Below are 24,386 nucleotides of genomic sequence, written 5' to 3'. Positions count from 1 at the left end.
TCTAGTATCTGCAGTAATTTGCTCCTAATAATTCATGGATGCTTTGTTTAAAAGATGAGGCATAGCAGTTTGGTGGAATAAATACTCTTATTGCAGAAGTAGCTGAAAATGTGTTGCTGGAAAAGCGCAGCAGATCAGGTAGCATCCAAGGAGCAGGAGAATAGACGTTTCGGGCATGGGCCCTTCTTCAGAAGTAGCTCGGGGTGAGAGTCATAGTGACACATCTCAGGCCAGTGTAGAAGAATGATAATGTATAGATCGTAAGTGGTGTTGATTTTGGGCAGGAACAGTGTAAGTTAGAACAGTGTAAGTTAGTCAGAATTTATTTGTTATAACGGACTGGTTTGCTCTGCCTTAAATTTTTTCTCAAAAATAAATGGGTGACTTGCATCTTGTACTGTTGCACATGTGTTCAGTGACACGCTGTCAGGTTTTAATGAGTCTTTTTGTTTTCAACACTTGTGATTAAGAACTTTTTAAAAACAATTTCCAAACATTTTATGGTGCAAAGCCACTGGTTAGTTAACAAAGCTGTGAAGCTTTGATTGAAACAATTACATTACCCTGGTATTGGAAATAATTTATGTTGATGAAATAGTGGTTAGATCTGAACGATATCAATTGTGAACTTGGATGGTACAATATAAGGTAGCCAACTTTCCAATTTTAATTCAGTTTACTTGTTAATTCCTTTCAAGAAATAAACTGTGAAGCAATTTTCATAGAACAGAACATAGGTCTTAAAAATGACTGACCATATCAGTTCCTTTGGCACTGATAGATGCTGTTCTACTTTGTCAGTTTCCTTTTTGTTCTATTTTTATGAAGTGAATTGCTGAAGAGTTTATCAACAAAGTGAATAATGGGAGCATTAATGTATTGATGTTTTAGATTAGATTCCCCTACAATGTGGAAACAGGTGCGTTGGCCCAACCAGTCCACACCAACCCTCCGAACAGTAACCTACCCAGACCCATTTCCCTCTGACTAATGCACTTAACACTAAGGACAATTTAGCATGGCCCAATTCACCTGACCTGCATATTTTTGGAGTGTGGGAATAAACCAGAGCACTTGGAGGCAACCCATGTAGACACGGGGAGAATGTGCAAGTGCAAACTCTACACAGACATAGCCGAGGCTGAAACCGAACCTGGGACCCTGGTGCTGTGTGAGGCAGCAGAGCTAACCACTGAACCACCGTGCCACCCACTTGTGGAGAATTTCCATGATCTTTTACAGCATTTGGAAAGTCATTAGGGGGGAAAAAAATCAAGATGCTCATGAGAAGGAGGCATTTAAAATTCATTTAATTATAAAGTCTTACCCATTAACTAGAACTTATAGATCCTATTTTCAAATTTCAAAACAAAATTCATTGTGGTAAAAGGTAGTTGGATGTGTGGTTGTAGTTTATTCAGATTCGTTTATATTTGCAGATTATGATTATAAATAGACTTTGATTTTATGATCAGAGTTCCATAAATGTTTTTCTACATAGTCAATACTATGGTATTGCTATGTTTACTCTGAGACAACAGCTGCCCCTCTAGTAAGAAACTGACATCTAGTTGACAAGAACTTCCAAAATTTAAATTGTGTTAGGAATAGATATCTAAGAATGTTGTCAAAAGAGCTTGTAAACTGGGTGGAGAGACATTTTTAAAACTTGCTCTTGATTAGAGATTGCTCCATAATGGAGGAGCAAAGAATTCAATTTCACCATGTAACGTAAAATGTTTTCCAGTTGGAATGACAATTTCAGTTTTTGGTTTTGATTTTAGATGTCTGCCATTTGAAAATTTAAAAAAAAAATATTGTATGTAGAGTCATAGAATCCCTACAATATGGAAACCGGCACTTTGGTCCAACAAGTCCACACCGACCCTCCAAAGAGTAGACCCACCCAGACCATTTCCCCTACCGTATTACTCTACATTTACCCCTGACTAATGCACCTAACCTATACATCCCTGAACACGATGGGCAATTTAGCATGGCCAACTCACCTAACCTGCATTTGTTTGGATTGAGAGAGGAAACCCATGCAGACATGGGGAGAATGTGCAACCTCCACACAAGCTCCAGCTCAGCACAGTCCTCATGACTTGTCCTACCTACCAATCTCCCTTCCCACCAATCCGCTCCATCCTCCTCTCTGACCTATCACCTCCATCCCCACCCCCATTCACCTATTGTACTCTTTGCTACCTTCTCCCCAGTCTCACACCCTCCCAATTATCTCTCCACCCTGGGGACTTCTTGCCTCTATTCCCGATGAAGGGCTTTTGCCCGAAGTGTCGATTTTCCTGCTCTTTGAACGCTGCTTGACCTGCTGTGCTTTCCCAGCACCACTCTGATCTATCCTCCACACAAACCGAGGCTGGAATCGAACCCAGGTCCCTGGCGCTGAGGCAGCAGTGCTAACCTCTGCTTCAGATATGAATTTACTAATTTTCACTGCATTTCCCTTGAAGTTTTGCCATTCCTTTCAACTGCATAATAACAATCCAATTTGATGTACCATTATGAGATACATCTCTCGTTTGACTCTAGTTTTCTATACCTAAACTGTCTTCAGACTAGCTGTTACATATATTATGTCTCATCTGTTGTAGAAAAGCCTTGTTTGGTTGCTGTTAATGTGGAAGAACTATTTAAAAATCAAATTTGCACTTTTTCTTTTCGCGTCAAGTACTGTTTGGATTACTGAAATAATCCTTGGTAGCTCTCTAAAGAAGGAGAAAGTGAGGACTGCAGATGCTGGAGATCAGAGCTGAAAATGTGTTGCTGGAAAAGCGCAGCAGGTCAGGCAGCATCCAAGGAACAGGAGAGTCGACGTTTCGGGCATCAGCCCTCCCCCCCTCTCTCTCTCTCGCGTGTGCTCCCCCCCCCCCCCTCTCTCTCGTGCACACGTGCGCGCTCTCCCCCCTCTTGCGCGCAAGCGCTCTGCCCCCCTCTTGCACGCGCGCGCTCTCCCCCCTCTTGCGCGCAAGCACTCTCCCCCCCCTCTTGCGCGCAAGCGCTCTCCCCCCCCCTCTTGCGCGCGCTCAGCGCTCTCCCCCCCCCTCTTGCGCGCGCGCGCTCTCCCCCCCCCTCTTGCGCGCGCGCGCTCTCCCCCCCTCTCTGCGCGCGCGCGCTCTCCCCCCTCTTGCGCGCGCGCGCTCTCCCCCCTCTTGCACGCGCGCGCTCTCCCCCCTCTTGCACGCGCGCGCTCTCCCCCCCTCTTGCGCACGTGCGCGCTCTCCCCCCCTCTTGCGCACGTGCGCGCTCTCCCCCCCCTCTTGCGCACGCCCGCTCCCCCCCTCTTGCGCGCGTGGCGCGCGCTCTCCCCCCCCTTGCGCGCGCGCGCGCGCTCTCCCCCCCTCTTGCGCGCGCGCTCTCCCCCCCTCTTGCGCGCGCGCTCTCCCCCCCTCTTGCGCGCGCGCTCTCCCCCCCTCTTGCGCGCGCGCTCTCCCCCCCTCTGCGCGCGCGCTCTCTCCCCCCCCTCTTGCGCGCGCGTCGCGCTCTCCCCCCCCTCTTGCGCACTGCGCGCGCTCTCCCCCCCTCTTGCGCACGCGCTGCGCTCTCCCCCCCTCTTGCGCACGCGCGCGCTCTCCCCCCCTCTTGCGCACCGGCGCGCGCTCTCCCCCCTCTTGCGCACGCGCGCGCTCCCCCCCCCCTTGCGCACAGCGCGCGCTCTCCCCCCCTCTTGCGCACGCGCGCGCTCTCACCCCCCCTCTTGCGCACTGCGCGCGCTCTCCCCCCCTCTTGCGCGCGCGCGCTATCCCCCTCTTGCGCGCACGCGCTCTCCCCCCCTTGCACGCGCGCGCTCTCCCCCCCTCTTGCGCGCGTGCGCGCGCTCTCCCCCCCCTTGCGCGCGCAGCGTGCGCTCTCCCCCCCTCTTGGGCACGCGCTCTCCCCCCCTCTTGCGCACGCGCGCGCTCTCCCCCCCTCTTGCGCAACGCGCGCGCTCTCCCCCCCTCTTGCGCACGCGCGCGCTCCCCCCCCCCCTTGCGCACCGCGCGCGCTCTCCCCCCCTCTTGCGCACGCGCGCGCTCTCCCCCCCTCTTGCGCGCGCAGCGCGCTATCCCCCCTCTAGCGCGCACGCGCTCTCCCCCCCTTGCACGCGCGCGCTCTCCCCCCCTCTTGCGCGCGTGTCGCGCGCTCTCCCCCCCCTTGCGCGCGCGCTGTGCGCTCTCCCCCCCTCTTGGGCACGCGCTCTCCCCCCCTCTTGGGCACGCGCTCTCCCCCCCTCTTGGGCGCGCGCGCTCTCCCCCCCTCTTGCGCGCGCGCTCTCCCCCCCTCTTGCGCGCGCGCTCTCCCCCCCCTCTTGCGCGCGCGCGCGTCTCCCCCCCTCTTGCGCGCGCGCAGCTCTCCCCCCCTCTTGCGCGCTTGCGCGCTCTCCCCCCTCTTGCGCGCGCGCGCTCTCCCCCCCTCTTGCGCGCGCGCGCTCTCCCCCCCTCTTGCGCTGCGCGCGCTCTCCCCCCCCTCTTGCGCGCGCGCGCTCTCCCCCCTTCTTGCGCGCAGCGCGCTCTCCCCCCTTCTTGCGCTGCGCGCGCTCTCCCCCCCTTCTTGCGCGCGCCGCGCTCTCCCCCCTTCTTGCGCGCGCGCGCTCTCCCCCCCTCTTGCGCGCGCGCGCTCTCCCCCCCTCTTGCGCGCGCGCTCTCCCCCCCTCTTGCGCGCGCGCGCTCTCCCCCCCTCTTGCGCGCGCGCTCTCCCCCCCTCTTGCGCGCTGCGCTCTCCCCCTCTTGCGCGCGCGCGCGCTCTCCCCCCCTCTTGTCGCGCTGCGCGCGCGCTCTCCCCCCTTCTTGCGCGCGCGCGCTCTCCCCCCCCTCTTGCGCGCGCGCGCTCTCCCCCCCTCTTGCCGCGCGCGCCTCTCTCCCCCCCTCTTGCGCGCGCGCTCTCCCCCCCTCTTGCGCGCGCGCTCTCCCCCCCTCTTGCGCGCGCGCGCGCTCACCCCCCCCTCTTGCGCGCGCGCGCAGCTCTCCCCCCCTCTTGCGCGCGCAGCGCGCGCTCTTCCCCCCCTCTTGCGCGCGCGCTCTCCCCCCTCTTGCGCGCGCCTCTCCCCCCCTCTTGCGCGCGCTCTCCCCCCCTCTTGCGCGCGCTCTCCCCCCCTCTTGCGCGCGCTCTCCCCCCCTCTTGCGCGCGCTCTCCCCCCTCTTGCGCGCAGCTCTCCCCCCCTCTTGCGCGCGCTCTCCCCCCCTCTTGCGCGCGCTCTCCCCCCCTCTTGCGCGCGCTCTCCCCCCTCTTGCGCGCGCTCTCCCCCTCTTGCGCGCGCTCTCCCCCCCTCTTGCGCGCGCTCTCCCCCCCTCTTGCGCGCGCTCTCCCCCCCTCTTGCGCGCGCTCTCCCCCCCTCTTGCGCGCGCTCTCCCCCCCTCTTGCTCGCGCTCTCCCCCCCTCTTGCGCGCGCTCTCCCCCCCTCTTGCGCGCGCTCTCCCCCCCTCTTGCGCGCGCTCTCCCCCCCTCTTGCGCGCGCTCTCCCCCCTCTTGCGCGCGCTCTCCCCCCCTCTTGCGCGCGCTTCTCCCCCCCTCTTGCGCGCGCTCTCCCCCCCCCTCTGCGCGCGCTCTCTCCCCCCCTCTTGCGCGCTGCGCGCGCTCTCTCCCCCCCTCTTGCGCGCGCGCGCGCTCTCTCCCCCCCCTCTTGCGCGCGCGCGCGCTCTCTCCCCCCCTCTTGCGCGCGCGCGCGCTCTCTCCCCCCCTCTTGCGCGCGCGCGCGCTCTCTCCCCCCCTCTTGCGCGCGCGCGCGCGCGCTCTCTCCCCCCCTCTTGCTGCGCGCGCTCCCCCCCTCTCTCGCTCGCGCGCGCGTGCTCCCCCCCTCTCTCGCCCGCGCCTGCTCCCCCCCTCTCTCGCCCGCGCCTGCTCCCCCCTCTCTCGCCCGCGCGCTGCTCCCCCCCTCGCTCGCCCGCGCCTGCTCCCCCCCTCGCTCGCCCGCGCCTGCTCCCCCCTCGCTCGCCCGCGCCTGCTCCCCCCTCGCTCGCCCGCGCCTGCTCCCCCCCTCGCTCGGCCCGCGGCCTGCTCCCCCCCTCGCTCGCCCGCGCCTGCTCCCCCCCCTCTCTCGCCCCGCGCGCGCTCCCCCCCCTCTCTCGCCCGCGCGCGCGCTCCCCCCCTCTCTCGCCCGCGGCGCGCGCTCCCCCCCTCTCTCGCCCGCGCGCGCGCTCCCCCCCTCTCTCGCCCGCGCGCGCGCTCCCCCCCTCTCTCGCCCCGCGCGCGCGCTCCCCCCCCTCTCTCGCCCGCGCGCGCGCTCCCCCCCTCTCTCGCCCGCGCGCGCGCTCCCCCCCTCTCTCGCCCGCGCGCGCGCTCCCCCCCCTCTCTCGCCCGCGCGCGCATCTCCCCCCTCTCTCGCCCGCGCGCGCGCTCCACCCCCCCGCTCTCTCGCCCGCGCGCGCGCTCCCCCCCCTCTCTCGCCCGCGCGCGCGCTCCCCCCCCCTCTCTCGCCCGCGCCAGGCGCTCCCCCCCTCTCTCGCCCGCGCGCGCGCTCCCCCCCTCTCTCGCCCGCGCGCGCGCTCCCCCCCTCTCTCGCCCGCGCGCGCGCTCCCCCCCCTCTCTCGCCCGCAGCGCGCGCTCCCCCCCTCTCTCGCCCGCGCGCGCGCTCCCCCCCTCTCTCGCCCGCGCGCGCGCTCCCCCCCTCTCTCGCCCGCGCGCGCGCGCTCCCCCCCTCTCTCGCCCGCGCGCGCGCTCCCCCCCTCTCTCGCCCGCGCGCGCGCTCCCCCCCTCTCTCGCCCGCGCGCGCGCTCCCCCCCTCTCTCGCCCGCGCGCGCGCTCCCCCCCCTCTCTCGCCCGCGCGCGCGCTCCCCCCCCTCTCTCGCCCCGCAGCGCGCGCTCCCCCCCTCTCTCGCCCGCGCGCGCGCTCCCCCCCCTCTCTCGCCCGCGCGCGCGCTCCCCCCCTCTCTCGCCCGCGCGCGCGCTCCCCCCCTCCTCGCCCGCGCGCGCGCTCCCCCCCTCTCTCGCCCGCGCGCGCGCTCCCCCCCTCTCTCGCCCGCGCGCGCGCTCCCCCCCTCTCTCGCCCGCGCGCGCGCATCCCGCCCTCTCTCGCCCGCGCGCGCGCTCTCGCCCTCCCCCCCCCCCCCCCCTCGCGCGCGCGCTCTCTCGCCCTCCCCCCCCCCCCCCCCTCGCGCGCGCGCTCTCGCCCTCCCCCCCCCCTCGCGGCGTGCGCGCTCTCGCCCCCCCCGCGCACCCGTGCTCTTCCCCTCCCCACGCTACCCCTCGCCCTCTCCCCCCAGCGCTCTTCTCACCCCCGCGCGCTCTCGCGCTCTCACCCACCCCTCGCGCGCGCTCTCTTGCCCCCCCCCTCGCGCTATCCCTCGCCCTCTCCCCCCGCGCTCTCTCGCGCTCTTCCCCCTTCGCGCTGTTGCGCTCTTCCCCCCCTCGCGCTCTTCCCCCCCTCGCGCTCTTCCCCCCCCTTCGCGCGCTCTCACGCTCTTCCCCCCCCTTCTTCGCGCTCTCTCGCGCTCTTTCCCCCCCCCTTCGCGCTCTCTCGCGCTCTTCCCCCACCTCGAGCTCTCTCGCGCTCTTTCCCCCCCCTTTGAGCTCTCTCGAGCTCTCCCCCCCCCTTCGAGCTCTCCCCCCCCCTTCGAGCTCTCTCGAGCTCTCCCCCCCCTTCGAGCTCTCTCGTGCTCTACCCCCCCCCGCGCTCTCTCGCGGTCCCCATCTCGCGCGCTCTCGCGCTCTCCCTCTTGCTCCTCCTCTCACTGTCTCGTACTCCTACCTTGCTCTCTTGTGCTCCCCCTCTCTCTCTTGCGCTCTCCCTCTCGCTCTCGCGGGCTCTCTCCTCTCGCGCGCTCTCCCTCCCTCTCTCTCTCTCTCTCATATGCTGCCGCTCTCTCTTTTGCGCTCCCCTCTTTCTCTCTTTTGTTCTTTCTATCTCTTTCTCTCTTTTGCGCTTAACCCCCTCCCCTCTTTCTCTCGCCCTTCCCCCCTCGCGACGTCCTCTCTTGCTCGCTCTCCCCTCTCTCTCTTTTGTGCTCTCCCCTCTCTGTCTTTCGCGCTCTCTCACACACGCCACATCCCTTTCTTTCTTTCTCTCTATCTCGGGCTCCCCCCTCTGTCTGTTCCCCCCTGCTCTTGCACCGTTCTCCCTCGCTCTCCCCCTCTCTCTTTGGCGCGCTTCCCTCTCTCTCTCTCTCTCTCTCTCTCTCTCTCTCTCTCTCTCTCTCTCTCTTTCTCTCACACCCGCCACCCCCCTCTCTTTCTTTCTTTCTTTCTCTCTATCTTGCGCTCCCACCGTCTGTCCTTCTCTCTCTTGCGCTCCCCCTCTCTCTCGCACTTCTCCCCTCACTCTTGCACACCCCCCTTCTCTGTCTCACTTCAGCACTCCTACCCATTTTTCTCTCTCTTTCTCTCGCTTCCTCTCTCTCTTTCGCTTCCTCTCTCTCTCTCTCTCCCTCTCTCTCTCGCTTTCCCTCTCTCTCTCACTTTCCCTCTCTCTCTCGCTCTCTCATGTGCTCCCCCCATCTCTCGCTCTCTCGCAGTCCCACTCTCTCTTGCGCTCTCTCTCTCTCACTCCCCCACTCTCTCGCGTGCTCCCCGTTCCCCCTCTCTTGCTTTCTTGCTGCCCCCTCGCTCCCGCTCCCACTCCTGCTCTCCCTGTCTCCCTCTCTCTCGCTCCCCCCTGTCTCTCGCTTCCCCTCCGCACCTCTCGCTCCCCCTCTCTCTCTCGTTTCCTGCTCTCCCTGTATGTGTGTGCCCCTCTCTCCTGTCCCCAATATTGACATGATTAGTATTTATTTATATCATGTGCAATTGAAAGGATCGATATCAGCCTTGACTGAAGGTTGATAATTAATTAGTCTTTCCGCAAATTTCATCATACATGTAACCTGCAAAGATTCTAACTTCATGAAAATTAATTTATTTTATTAACGTTCTCAGTGAATACAATATTCTTGTATACAACTACAATAGTAAATTGTAAAGTGCCACTGATGCGCAAAACAAGCTTTAAGGTTTCATTGACATGTTTTAAGAAGCAGGGGCTAAGTTTAAAGAGTGCCTGAAGGATACAGATGAAGAATGGAGGGATCTGGATTTGGAAGTCCACTTGTAAGACTGCTGTGATTCCACAGTTGCAATTATTGCAAGTTCAGGGGACTAGCCTCAAATTTGAAATCAGGAATAGATTAAAGGAGGATTGTAGGCTTGAAGATAGAATACAGCGAAAGATTAAAGGAAATGAAAGGAATTTTACGTTGAGTTCTTCATGAAATGGAATTCAATATGTGAATGAAAATAGGGGTAATAAATGAGATTTGAGGCAGATCATGTTTTGTTGCAGTGTTTTGGATGAACTTTAAGAAATGAGAAGAATGGAAAGTTACCAACATTAGTGTTGGAATAGTGAAGCTGATAAATGCATAAGTAGTGATTTCAGTGGCATCTGGAAATCTTTGTGAAGACAGAAAATGCACGTGAAATTAGATGGACAATCTGAGAGAGGCAGGGTGTTGGGATCAAACAAGATTCCTTGACATGCAGTAGGCCTAGTTGAAATTTGGGCAGTGGGCAAATAACAGATAGATGAGCAAGTGAAGTTCGTAGCAAGTTTGGAACACAATGACTTTATTCTTTTCAGCTTTTACAGACTGGCAAGGGAACTGGACAAATGCACTGGATGTCGACAGAAAATGATGTGTGGATGAGGAAGATGGCAGTGGAGTACTTCACCTACCTCCATTGGCCTGTTATATTAAGCCCCAGTTAACTCTCAGTATGTACTGGGTTTTGTATTTTGTTTATTTTCTAGTCTTGCTTTTAGTGAGTGCAGTTATGCCACATGCTTTGTAATCTTTGCCCTGAATATTTCTCATGATTCTTTAAAGGTAATGTTGAGCATTAGTTTGATTTTTCTGAACTATATATGCATTAATGTCGTGTGTATGTTTCTGGTTGGGCTAGCATTTGTTGCCCTTGAGAAGGTGGTGCTGAGCTGCCTTCTTGAACTGCTGCAGCCCATGCATTGTAGGGAAACCCTCTATGCTGTTAGGGACTGAATTCCAGGATTTTGACTAAACGGTGAGTTATTTCCAAGTGAGAATGGTGAATGGTTTGAGAGAAACCTGCAGATGATGGTGTTCCTATGAGGAGGCAATGGCCTAATTTTGTTATCTCGATAATGTAACTGTTAATCAAGAGCACCAGTAATGTTCTGTGAACCAGGGTTCAAATCATGCTACAGCAGATGGTGGAATTTGAATCCAATAAAAATCTCTGAAGTTAAGAGTCAAAGAGTGACTATGAAACCATTGTTATTGCAAGAAAATCTATCTGATTCACTCATGTCTTTTATGAAGAAAATTTGCAGTCCTGACCTCATCTGGCTTGCGTATAATTCCAGCCCAACAGTGATATTGCTTACTCTTAATTGCCCCTGACCCAACTTTGCAAGCCACACAATTGTAACAATTGCTACAAAGTATTCACTGAAATTTATTTCTGGTGAAGTCACTTGGCAGAAGGTTTCACTGAACATTTAGGTATGGTGGTGTACACCAATTTGTTTCAATCAGATGATTGACATTGCTTTCACTTAACATCCTCAGTCTGTCAATGGCTGAATCATTTTGACTGTGTTTTCTTTGTACGCCTCGCACCATATCCTCCATTCCCCACTAAACTGGGAATTCAACTACTATATTCAGAAGGCTCTTCATCGTTCTTGTTTAAGGTGACAGTGTTTGAAAATGAAGTCCGGCAAGTATGCACAGCATTATCTGTTTAAGAAACAAGTATTTGTTATGTTTTGGCAACCAAAGCTGTAGCTAATTGACAGAATTTGAAAGTGTTACATTTATTTGAACTAACGTCTTTGCAATGCTTTAGCTTGTGGAGGCTGTACAGCTTCATAGACAGGTGATGAGTTTCCTGGAGTGTTGGAGTGGTCCTGAGCAGCATATAATTGTGAACCAAAGCTCATGGTGTGATTTGCAACTTCTCAATTCTCATTACAGTTGGGAGAAGGTGACAAATAGTCCATTGTACATGGTAATTTGACATTACGCTTTTGTTGCAGACCTTGCTGAAAGGAGATTGGTGCTAATCCTTTCTAGTATAAACATTTTTAGATGGGACTATTTGAGAAGTATTACAGTGCAATGTATGTAAGGTATCAAATAGGTATTCAGTATCTGTACTAAGCAGTTAATTGAGTTTCATTTTTATTGTACACCTGTATGATGTGATGGTGTTATAGTAACTCCTTTTTTCGATTACAGCTGAAGTCTCTTGGCAACGGGTCGTATAGAGATGTTTGCCAACCAATTTAATCCAAATACAAACATTGTCAAAAGGCTTGACGTTGCTGCTATGTTTTATAATACTGTGAATGCTTTGACTTTTGCCAAGCCAACGATGTGAGGGTGTAAATGTACTGCAAGACTTGTATTAGTGCGGAGTCAGCATGCTGAGGAGGAATCTCTGACCCTTTCATTCCTTTCATGTCTGGTCCAGTCAACAAACAAATATTTGGCAATCTGACACAGGCAGAGCCAACACTTCAAGACAACTTAGGATGCATGGAGAAATCAAATCATTTAAAAGGAGAGAGCAATGCTTAGGGTTGGGAAGAGTATTATGCAAACATATTGAGTCATAGAGATGTACACAATGGAAACAGACCCTTTGGTCCAACTTGTCCAGACTGACCAGATATTATTAACTATCCTAGTCCCATTTGCCAGCAAGTAGCCCTCCAAACTCTCCTATTCATATACCCATCCAGATGGCATTTACAAGTTGTAATTGTACCAATCTCCACCACTCATTCTAGTTGCTCATTCCATACACGCACCACCCTCTGCACCCAAGTTGTTTGCTTTGCTTTCCTTTATTGGTCAGAGCATTGAGTATAGGAGTTGGGAGGTCATGTTGCAACTGTACAGGACATTAGTTAGGCCACTTTTGGAATATTGTGTGCAATTCTAGTCTTCTTCCTGTTGGAAGGATTTTGTGAAACTTGAAAAGGTTCGGAAAAGAATTACAAGGATGTTGCCAGGGTTGGAGGATTTGAGCTATAAGGAGAGGCTGAATAGGCTGGGGCTGTATCCCTGGAGTGACCTTTATCAAGGTTTATAAAATCATGAGGGGCATGGATAGAGTAAATAGACATGATCTTTTCCCTGGGGTTGGAGAGTCCAGGACTAAAGGGCATAGTTTTAGGGTGAGAGGGGAAAGATTTAGAAAGGACTTAAGGGGCAACTTTTTCATATAGAGGCTAGTGAGTGTATGGAATGAGCTGCCAGAGGAAGTGGTGGAGGCTGGTAAAACTGTAACTTTAAAAGGCATCTGGATGGGTATATGAATAGGAAGGGTTTAGAGGGATATGGGCCAAGTGCTGGCAAATGGGACTAGATTAGGTTAGGATATCTGGTTGGCATGGATGAGTTGGACTGAAGAATCTGTTTCTGTGCTGTACATCTCTATGATTGTTAAGTGTTTTTCATATACTAAGAATTTAAAAATCAATATATTTGAGTAAGGTTTGGGAAAAATTAGGACAATTCAATTGTTCTTATTCTCTGCTCCACTCACTATTTCCTTCATGCATGTCCGTGAGTCCAGTCTTGCCTTGCCCTAGATTTGGACAGTAAAACAGAGCAGGTGAGCAGGACTATCTGGAGAGGTCTCAAATGTTTTGTTTGTAAGATTGTATCACAGGTGGCTCAGTATATCCGTAATCAGAAGTACAGCAAGTACTGTTAGATCAATGTAGCGGTATGTGGTAGTCTGCAATGTAGTCAAAAATATGTTGCAGAATCTTGTCCCATGCCTTTGAGAACTATTCTAGGCTGTGACAAGGGTTTTGTTTTACAACAGCCATTATTGTGATGGAAGAGACAAATAGTAAAGTATTTGATAGTTCTTGCTTTGAGCTTTTTAATGTAACTCCAAAATAGAGTTTATTCCCTTGAGCTGTCATACACTTCGTCTCATGAACTTGTTGTACCTTCTGCTGAAAGCTGTTCAGAAAATCTTGCTTTCTCATTAACTGCCTCCCTCTCCCCATTTGTTCAGTGTTAGATATCACCTCAAACAGTTTTGCACACAAAGGCATGCTTTCTGTTTCTAAGAAGCATGACAAATATTAAATTTTAACTCTTTGTTAGTATGTTTGGAACATTTGTTTTCTTCACATCCTTGTGCAGAATCATGAGAAATTGCTTTTGATTATTATCGCAAATTATTTGTTTGAAATTTTGAATAGACTGTTTTTGATTTGTTGTAATGTTTCTGCAAAAAAGCCAAGAAGGTGGGAGAAGACTAGAGCATTGTGAATTCAAATGATGATGAAATAAAAATTATGTGCACTGTGGAAATTCTGACAGAGTGCTGTAAAAGGAAGTTGTGTTCACCACATTGATTTGGATATTTTCAGATTTTTCTTACATATAATTGACGACCATGTAAATTATTGCATGATGGTAATTGCAAAACATAGACAGCTATAACTAACTTAAAGACAAATGCCAATTGCAATAATTCAGTTAAGATGGCACGACCATATTTCACAATCATTGCTTTCTTTCATAATCATTGAAGAATGATGCTTGATTATGATGATTCTTTTTATGAATGGATTTACTGTTTTATTCATTTTTATGGTGTTGTTTGTGATGATTGAGTTTCCATAGATGACTTTAAGATAGTGCTTTGATTTTATAACCTTTTCATTTTTGCTTGATAAGAAATACATTTTGGTTGTTAGAAAACCTACTGAGTCTTACTATCTTAATTGCAAAGCTACATAACGGAGAAATAGTAGAAGTAGGCCATTCAACCCATCAAACCTGCTTTGCCATCCAGTGATATGGCAGATTTAGTTGTACCGTCAACTCTCATATTGATTTAAAAAAAAACTTAATCTCATTATCCTTGAACATCTTCAATGAATCTGCCTTCATTACTTTCTGGGCCAGGGAAATCTAAAGACTAACCAGCTTCATAAGAAATTTATCCTCTGATTTAATTTGGCAATTTCTTTTAGATATTTTCCATATCAGACTGTGCAGAGATGTTATCTCGCACTTTAAAAAGCAGGTGAGACTTGAACCCATGTCTCCTGGCTTAGAGCTAGGGATACTACCACTGCATCTCTTTATGTTTAACCTCTACATCCTAGTTCTGGATATCTCATGAGGGAAAACATTGTCTCACTATTCACCCTGTAAAGTCATCTCAAAATACTTTAAAAAGATCATCGCCTATTCTTCTAAACTCCAGTAAATATATGCCCTACATTCTTCACCTGATGACATAACCCCTTTTTCCCAGAAATCAGCAATTTATGCCTTCCGAACTGCTTTTGATGCAAGTATTCTTCCTTATACAAGGAGACCAAAACTGTACTCTGTTTCCAAGTCAATGACCTGTATGGCTGTAGCAAGACTACACCCACCATCCAATTTTTCTAATCCATCCAATTTGTGTTAAGTGCATTTCCCTTCCAAAACACTGTTCCTATGCGGTAACTTCCTGTGAATCATGTCCAAGGAAACCCAGATCCTTCCACATTGCAGCACTCTGCAGTCTGTCTTCATTTAAGTAATATAGCAAACTTTGTTTTAACCAGCACCTAATGAACTGGCACGCTCGATAAACCAGCAAAAATTATATCCCACAAATACTGGAAGTTTGCTATTATCACAATCTCAACAATGAACAAGTAGTCAGTTGATGGTACTAATGAGAAGGCTGTCTGCTGATAAGCTTTATTTAAAGCATCGTTAAAGAGTTGTACAGCATTGCCTGTGTTTGGTCCATGTACCTCTAAACCTTTCCTGTTCATGCACCTGTCCAAACCTCTTTTGAAATGTTGTAACATCTACCACTTTATCTGGCAGTTCGTTCCACATTTGAACCACCCTCTATTTGACTCCAGTCCCTTTTAAGTCTGTCTCCTCTTAACTTTGCCTTCTAGTCTTGAACTCCCTTACCAAAGGGAAAAGACCTTTGCTATTCATCTTATCTTTGCCCCTCATGGTTTTGTAAACCACTACAAGGTCAGTCCTCAACCTCCTAGGCTCCAGTGAAAAATGTCCCTATCCAGCCTCTCCTTATAACTCCAACTCTCCAGTCCTGGCAACATCCTGGCAAATCTCATCTGAACCTGCTCCAATTTAACAATATCCTTCCCATAGCCACCAGAACTGTACACAGTACTCCAAAAATGGCCTTACCAATGTCCTGTACAACCTCAACATGATGTCCCAACTCCTATACTAAGCAATGAAGGCAAGAATGGTAAATGCTGCCTTCACCGTCCGATCAACCTGTGATGCAAATTTCAAAGAACTGTACCTGAACCCCAAGGTCTCTCTGTTCGACAATACTACCCGAGGTCCTTATTAACTTTATAAATCTTGTCCTTGTTCATCTTAACAAAATGCAATAACTCGCATTTATCCAAATCAAAGTCTATCTGTCACGCTTTGGCCCGCACATCAAGATCCCTTTGTAATCTTAGATCACCTTCTTCATTGTTCACTACAGCACCAATTTTGGTGTCACCCACAAACTTAGTATCCATGCCTCCTAAATTCCCAACCAAATCATTTGTATAAATGACAAGCAACAGTAGACCCCTGTGGATCACCACTGGATACAAGCTTCCAGTCTGGAAAAACAACCCTCTCCCACCACTCTGTTTCCGACCTTCAAACCAATTTTGTATCCAGTTAGATCCCTGAATCCCGTGTGATCTAATTTTACTAATCAGTCTACTGTGTAAAACTTGTCAAAGGCTTAAACGTAGTCCATTCAGACAATGTCTGCTTCTCAGCCCTCATCTATCTTTTTGGTCACGTCCTCAAAAACAAAACCTAGTCAAGTTTGAGAGATATTATTTCGCACAAAGTGATTTGTCCTGTAAATCAAGGATAAAAATGATGTGTATAAAGTTTCCATTATTTTGTGTATATTTTATATTATGTGGACCTCTTGATCAACTGATACACTACTGGTCCCTCTTTTCTTCCTGCCAAAGCGAACAAGTTCACTTTCACTGAAACTTTTTATGGCTTGTTGGCACCCTTTTAGTTTCTGCTTCAATTTTAAAATAACCAGCAAAAGCTTTAGTCTTTAAACAAGTTAAAAAGTTTAGGTTGATAGTAGAAAATAAAACAATGAAGTTTTCAGTTTAAGTCTTTTGTATCTGTAATTGAACTATGTGACACTGAAAGATACTTACAGCCTGATGTTACTTTCATATTTGAGATCATTTCAGGCCTACTTGCTTGAAGATATTTCTGTCTGAAGTCAAAGTTGAAACGTCAAATCTGTTTCAGCAGCTGCAGTAGTGACAAAGTTGGTGGTTGCTGCCAGGGTTGGATGGAGTGAGAACTCCTTTGATTTTGCTTTTTTAAATTTGCAATTTGTGGTCCTAGGTCATGTGGGTCAGTACAATGATCTTTCAGTGTGGTTTACTTTCCTGTTTTCTTGCTTTGAAAACCACCTGTCTATTGGTGTCTCTGCATTCCTGCCGGGGAGCTTTTGTTTAAAAAAAAAGGTGGCACACAGCCTGTCTTGTACAGATGAAAATTTAAAATAGTTAATCATACTTCCAAGTTGATGCATTGGGTTACCTTTCAATGGAGACAATTAGCTTTTGTTGTGGTTCTGTTCGCCGAGCTGGGAATTTGTGTTGCAGACGTTTCGTCCCCTGTCTAGGTGACATCCTCAGTGCTTGGGAGCCTCCTGTGAAGCGCTTCTGTGATCTTTCCTCCGGCATTTGTAGTGGTTTGAATCTGCCGCTTCTGGTTTTCAGTTCCAGCTGTCCGTTGCAGTGGTCGGTATATTGGGTCCATGTCGATGTGCTTATTGATTGAATCTGTGGATGAGTGCCATGCCTCTAGGAATTCCCTGGCTGTTCTCTGTTTGGCTTGTCCTATAATAGTAGTGTTGTCCCAGTCGAATTCATGTTGCTTGTCATCTACGTGTGTGGCTACTAAGGATAGCTGGTCGTGTCGTTTCGTGGCTAGTTGGTGTTCATGGATGCGGATCGTTAGCTGTCTTCCTGTTTGTCCTATGTAGTGTTTTGTGCAGTCCTTGCATGGGATTTTGTACACTACATTGGTTTTGCTCATGCTGGATATCGGGTCCTTCATTCTGGTGAGTTGTTGTCTGAGAGTGGCTGTTGGTTTGTGTGCTGTTATGAGTCCTAGTGGTCGCAGTAGTCTGGCCGTCAGTTCGGAAATGTTCTTGATGTATGGTAACGTGGCTAGTCCTTTGGGTTGTGGCATGTCCTCGTTCCGTTGTCTTTCCCTTAGGCATCTGTTGATGAAATTGCGTGGGTATCCGTTTTTGGCGAATATCTTGTATAGGTGTTCCTCTTCCTCTTTTTGCAGTTCTGGTGTACTGCAGTGTGTTGTGGCCCTTTTGAATAGTGTCTTGATGCAACTTCTTTTGTATGTTTTGGGGTGGTTGCTTTCGTAATTCAGGACTTGGTCTGTGTGTGTGGCTTTCCTGTATACCTTTGTGGTGAATTCTCTGTTAGGTGTTCTCTGTACCATCACGTCTGGGAATGGAAGTTGGTTGTCTTTTTCCGGTGTGTGTTCTCTCTTTCTGTGTTTTTAATGATTACAATGGTGTCGTCCACAATTAGCTTTTAGCTGTCAGCCATTAACTTGGGATGAGCTGTCATTTTCGGATTGTGTTGAGCTTGGAAGTGCAATCCACTCATCCAGGGGAACTATTGCTAAGGAGTTTCTGTTTACTATTGGAAATGTTCATTTAGTTTTTCATGGTCTCTTGTGATTTCTTCCTGAGATGTGCTAATCTCAAAACCAGCTGAAAACCAAGAAATTAATTATTTGACTCTGGGGAGCCACTTTGTATGACTGTTTGACCATTTTAAAGACCTAATAGGAAGAAACTTGTAAAATTGTATGAATCTTGCTTGGATTTTTCATTATATATTGTTTTGTTGCCTGTTGAATTGTTGCAAAATGTGAATGGATGTACATTTCCTTTTGTGTGTAATGTTTTAACCAGTGCAATGACAGGATTTAATCAGTGTTATAAATTCTGAATTCACATATGTTGAATAATTCTGTGCCAATAATTGTCATTAGTATCAACTAAAATTGTGTCCCTGCTTGAAGGACAGAAATCATGTGGTTATTCTCATCAAAAGAATATTTTTGTTGTTGATATGTGCTGTGCTTTTTTATTAATCAGCCAATTTGGACATGTCATGACACACCTCCTATAAGAATCATATCCTGAGGGCGTTACTTGAACCTGGACTTCCTGGTCCATGGACCGTGATACTACCATTGTGCCCCCAGACCCCCTACTCTTTTACTGAGTGTGTGTTTTGATTCAGACTCCTCTTCTTTCTCTTGCCCTGGTTTTTACTAAAATTCTACACCACCCAACTGCTGCCTTGAAAGCCATGTTAGATTATATTATTGAACTTCCCCTTTGTTCAGATGCTGCTCTCCTCCCCTTCAAATATGCCATTGTGTTCCATCTGGGTGACAATGTCCTTCATTTCTTGGAAGTAGACCACAGCATCTTTAACCTCCCTTTTCTTTCAAGTTAATGCAATCTTGTCAACTCCTTCCTAAAATTCCATGATATATTCACTGCAATCAAATATTCACCCTGCCCTACATTACTAAGATGGCTGCTAACAATGTTACGATCTTTCACTGCTCATCTTGAGTCTCAGCCTATGAAGTTTTTGATTAGTTCAATTGCTCCGTCTCATTCAACCTCTTTCTTCATTCATTCTGTTGCATAAGACCAAATTACCTGATTTCATTGTTTATCTAATTGCTACTGTATTGATTCTTGTACCAACATCTGAGAGGCTTTCAAGAGCCTATCCTTGGGCGCATTGTATTCCTCATCTGCATGCTCCTGTTCATGATCCGATCTAAAACCATATCGGGTTCCACATAAATAACCACCTACCTCATCCCTCTTTATAGGCCTCTTTACTGTCTTCAATTTCATACACTGGTGATTGAACACTGGATAAGTAGAAATTTCTTTTAGATTGAGATTGAACCCAGATTCTTCAGTCCCTGTCACAAACCAAGCTGCTGTTTCTGTCCTTTCCCTTAGAAACTTGGCTGAACTAGACTGTTTACAACCTTAATGTTTCATTGATGGTGTGATGAACTTCTGACCACAGATCCGTCCACTCATCACCAAGAGGTCCTGTTTGCATTTCTAATATTGCCCAACATTTTCAATGCTCCTCTTTGTTTCTTATTGAAGACCTCATCCGTGCCTGTGCACTTAATTACAGGATTTCACCAATTATGGGTTTGTTAAAAGGATCCTTTCACCAGAGCTAAGATTCATATGGCTATAATTCAGATAACTGCTTTCAAGACAAGGAAGGATTCCAAAATAGGAAGAAAGATGGCAGCTGGACCACATAAATGTCAGAAGATGGGGGGGGAAAGCCTTTGCACAGAGGGTGATGAGAAGATGGAATTGTACAGGTGATCCACATAAATAAGTGATCCTAGAACAGAATCTTAGACAAACAACCATCATCCTTCATTCTGAAATAAAATATTTACCATGACTCGTCGTAAGACCTTCAGCCATTTTTTAATTGAAGCTGACACATAGTTTCTCTCCATGAATTTTAATTTTGTCAACCGGCCTTCTCAAATGTGTTCCTACAATCCATATACAGTAGGTAAAATTTGCTGCATCCTTTTACGCATCTTCTCTCTTAACATCATTACCTCTCTTGTCTCCTCTTGTTCCAATATTTTGTCAATCCCATTTTCCTTGACTTTTACCAGTTCTCATGAAAGATCACAGACTTGAAAGCCATTTTATGTGCCTGAAATAATATAAATTGTGCAAGTTGGATATGGTAACAAGCTGTTATAGTTGACATGTATAAGATCTTATGGCAGTATTCAAAGGACAACAGGGAGGTAATGTTAAGTTATTAACCATTGTTTTGGCCTCAGGTGGAGTATTGTAGCCATATCAGGCTATTAATCATTAGCCAGTGTTTAGAGACAGTTCCGAGGAGTTTTGCTCGAATCGTACCAGTGTTACGGGACTTTATTTAAATGGTGAGACTGAAGAGGCTCTTCTTCAGTTTATTCCAGAGAAGGCAAAAAAAAAAGCGAATGCTGGACATTGCAAACTTTTGTGGCCAGTTTTTGCTGAGTCATCACTAAAATGAAAGAAACATGGCAACCAATTTGCCCACAACATCATCCACAAACAGCAGCATAAAAATGACTAGATAGTCTGATTGAGGAAGAGATATTGATGAGCTATTGGCAATAAATTCCTGTTTTGCTTCACGATCATACTGTGGGTTATTTTCTTTCTTCAATCAGGTAGGGGACTTAATTTGTCTCATCAGAAAGACAGCAATTCAACAGTGTTTCCTTATTATTAAGTGGAGTGCCAGACTTGGTTTTTGACACAGATGGTTGATAAGTTAATTTACTTAAAATTATGAAGGCTTTGATTGCAGAAGTTGGTTCCACTGTTCAAAGGGTTTGTAATCAGTGGATATGGATTTATCATAATTGGCAAAACCAGTGATCTACTGGATAGAGCTTGAAAAGGAAATATTTAAAGGTTATTTGCAAAAAAAAAGATAGGGGGAGTGGGACTAATTGCATTCTAACTCAGTTGTTGTTGAGTTGCTTATCTTTTGGGATTTTGGTGAAGTTGAAGCGATTGTGAGATCCAGCAACATTTTTATAAATTTGAACATTAATCCCGATTGCATCTCCAAAAAGGTTGACTGATGCTGCATGTTTAAGATGCAAATACATTTCATGAATTATATAAATTGCTTGCATAGAGTTCTAAAATACTATTGACTCATGAACATGTAGTTATTATTGCAGAATTATTGAGAGAAGTATAATGTGTGTGCCTAAACCCAGTATTACTTGAAAAAATGCTGCTCCCAGGAGAAAACAGCTGTGTTATTGAAACAACTGCAAAAAGTAATCTTTTTCTGAAGTTCTCTTGAATTATTTTAACTTGTAAAAGTTGAACATTTAATCTATTCTAGAATATGGATTTTTTTCATTTTTCCACTGTCAATATCTGATATACAATATTATAAATACAACTTCTTCAAATCATTATTTTTATTTTCTTGATTGTAATTTTCATTTGCGGTGCTGAAACAAGCTCCCTATTAAATGAGATGCATGAGGAACAACTTGTGTATGTATTTTTTGAATGGAATATTGTAATTTCTCTCATTTTTAATTAACCTGACCAAATACATTTTGATGCTCATCTGGAGCTGGTGGAACTTGAGCATCAGCCTTCTGGACCAGAGGTAGGGACACTACCACTGTGTCACAAGAACCCTTTAACTGTATAAAATTTGGAACCGAGAACAGCATTGGAACTGATTTAAATATGTGATTGGTTGATTTATACTTGCTTTTAATACAAATGGAAAAAAAAACTAATTTCTAAGCATTAGAGGAATGAAACTGGATGTTGGGAGTTACAGGCTTAAGATGAAAACAAAGAATTACAAAATAATGGGGAGCCTTATTATTAATATTGCCACTGAAAACAAAAAATGTTGGAAACCACAGCAGGTCAGGCAGCATCCATTGAGAGAGAGTAAGCTAATGTTTCGAGTCTAGGTGACTCTTCATCAGCTGATGTAAAGTATGGAAGGGGCAGCATATGTACAATGGTGGTGGGGTAGAGAACTGGGGGAAGAAAGGTTGTCGATCGTGGAAATGAAGCGATTGGAATGTGAGAATGGCAGAAAAATTATGTGTCTTACTGCCAGACTGGAAGGAACAGATAGTCCCACTGCAGTGTGGGGGGGAGGGGAGACAGAGAATGCAACAAGTAAACCTAAAAGAAAGGGAAGGAATGGGAATGGGTCCGCAGTCTGAAGGTGTTGAACACTCAATATCCAGAAGGTTGTAAAGTGCCTAGTCTGAAGATGAGATGTTTGCACTGTGATTTGCTGGAGCATTGCAGCATGCAAAGGACAGACAAGTGGCATGCAAGCAGGATGCTGTGTTAAAATGATCAGCTACAAAAAGGTCAGAATCATGCTTGTGCACGAACAGAAGGTGTTTTGCAAAATGCTCACCGGCCTGCATTTAGTTTCTCCAAAGTAGAGTCAGCCACATTGGGTACAGCGAATGCAATACACCTGATTGGAGGATGTACAGGTGAAATGCAGCTTCACCTGGAAAGAAAGTTTCGGCTCTTCGATGGTGAGCAGGGAGGAGGTGAAGGGGTGGATGCTGCACATTCTGCAGTTACATGGGAAGGTGACATTGGGGTTGGGTGGGATAGGGGGTGGAAGTCTGAGTATGTGTGTTAGTGGTCTAGGAAAGGACTAGGTTTTCCCAGAGGAAATGCTCTCTGTGAAATGCAGACGGAGGCATGAGGGGAAGATGTGTTTGGTGGTGGCATTCTGTTGGAGTTGTCTGAAATGTCAGTGAATGATCCTTTGAATGCTGAGGCTCGTGGGATGAAAAGTGAGGACAAGTGGAACCCAAACATGCTGTTGTGAGTGATGGAAAGGGGCAAGGCGGAAATACAGGTGATGGATTGGATGTGGTTGAGGGCCCTGTCGACAACTTTGCTTTTTAACTAACAAAGCGTACTGTATTGCATGACAGGGATCTCACTTATGAACAAGATACCATACTGGTGTAATTTTAAATGTCCAACATACAAACTTTTCCTGTATTTAAGAACGGCTATTTTATATTTTCCTGCATTCTGTTCCAACTTGTATATAAATCAACTTGCAAACAGACTTACAACTGGAACCCATTTGCAACCTGGGGATTGCCTCATGTTACTGCAGAGCGTGTTGTTTCATGTTTTGACATTTGGAAACAAATAGATTGTGGCACAATGCTTTGTATTGTGTGCTTCAAACTAATATTTCCAAAACACACAAACCATGTAAATTATTTAGAAGCTGTTATTAGTTCAATGTTTATTTTGTAGCAAGTAATGTATTTTCAGAAAACTGTAAACATTTGACAAAAAACAATTAATTAATTTCTTACGCCCAGCCAGTACAGAGCATGCATTTTAGCAGATGGCAAAATTATTAATCTTGGATACTAAAATGTTCTTTTCAAGCAGGTTTAAAGTTTTACTGTTTTTGTTTTATTGGGGAAAATAGACGTGGAGAGAAGCTAGTAGTGGAGGAGAATAAACTTCAGTCCGCCTCTCATTTTTTTGAAAGTGAAATAAGTGTCCATTCTGAGATGTGCAGCGGAAAGTAAAACAAAGTTATACATCACTGAAGGAAGTTTAAAAAAGTAGTAAGGGATTCTACAAATACATTAAGGACAGAAGAATAACAAGGGAGAAAATAGGGCCCCTTGAGCCATAGGAGATAGGGGAGATACTAAATGAATGTTTTGCACTAGTATTTACTGTGGAGAACAATTTGGAAGATTGCGAGTTTAGGGAAATAAATAGCGAAATTTTGAAAAATGTCCATATTACCGAGAAGTCTTAAAATGTCTTAAATGGATGTCTTAAAATGCATAAAGATGACTAAATCCCCAGGACCACCGCGAGTATTCCCTCGGACTCTGTGAAAAGCGAGGGAAGTGATTGCTGGGCTCTGTACTGAGATATTTGCATCATCGATAGCCATAGGTGAGATGCTAGAAGACTAGAGGTTGGCTAATGTGGTGCCACTGTTTAAGAAAGGTGGTAAGGAAAAGCCAAGGCAATATAGATGGGTGAGCCTGACATCAATGGTGGGCAAATTGTTGGAGGGAATCCTAAAGGACTGGATTTACATGTATTTGGAAAGGCAAGAACTGATTCGGGATAGTCAACATGGCTTTGTGCATGGGAAATCATGTCTCACTAACTTGATTGAGTTTATTAATGAATTACCAAAGAGGATTGATGAGGACAGAGCAGTGGATGTGATCTATATGGACTCCAAGAAGGCGTTCAACAAGTTTCAACAAGATAGACAGGTTCGCAAGGTTAGATCACATGGATACTGGGAGAGCTAGTCATTTCAAAATAGAATTGGCTCAAAGGTAGAAAACAGAGGCTGGTAGTGGAGGGTTGCTCTTTAGACTGGAGGCTTGTGACCAGCTGTGTGCCCCAAGGATTGGTGCTAGGTCTACTGAGTTTTGTCAATTATGTAAATGATTTGGCTGTGAACATTGGAGGTATGGTTAGTAAGTTTGCATCTGACACCAAACTTGGAGGTGTAGTGGACAACGAAGAACATTACCTCAGTAACATGGGATCTTGATCAGATGGGTGAATTGGCTGAGGTGTGGTAGATGGAATTGAATTTAGATAAATGTGAGGTGCTGTATTTTGGAAAAGCAAATCAGGGCAGGACTTGTACACATAACGGGAAGGTTCTGGGGAGTGTTGCTGAACAAAGAGACCTTGGAGAGCAGGTGAATAGTTCTTGAAAAGTAGTTTCG

The 24,386-nt window shown here is 47.9% G+C and overlaps 1 protein-coding gene across 3 annotated transcripts in view; it reads left to right on the top strand.

The window, feature by feature from the left end:
* The window catches only part of nek7 (NIMA-related kinase 7), a 198,896-nt gene that overhangs the window by 47,930 nt on the left and 126,580 nt on the right, over positions 1–24,386 (top strand). The window contains exon 1 of one of the 3 annotated variants that reach the window (XM_072573885.1): positions 9,662–9,685. The exons of the other annotated variants lie outside the window; for them this stretch is intronic. The gene's annotated coding sequence lies outside the window, so the exon portion shown is untranslated. Of the gene's footprint in view, positions 1–9,661; positions 9,686–24,386 lie in introns of those variants that run through there. 3 annotated transcript variants of the gene reach the window in all.

This window comes from Chiloscyllium punctatum, chromosome 7 (assembly GCF_047496795.1).
Source record: "Chiloscyllium punctatum isolate Juve2018m chromosome 7, sChiPun1.3, whole genome shotgun sequence".
Lineage (NCBI taxonomy): Eukaryota > Metazoa > Chordata > Chondrichthyes > Orectolobiformes > Hemiscylliidae > Chiloscyllium > Chiloscyllium punctatum.
The sequence above is the reverse complement of the archived record's forward strand: the minus strand, read 5'-3'. Positions and strand labels throughout refer to the sequence as shown.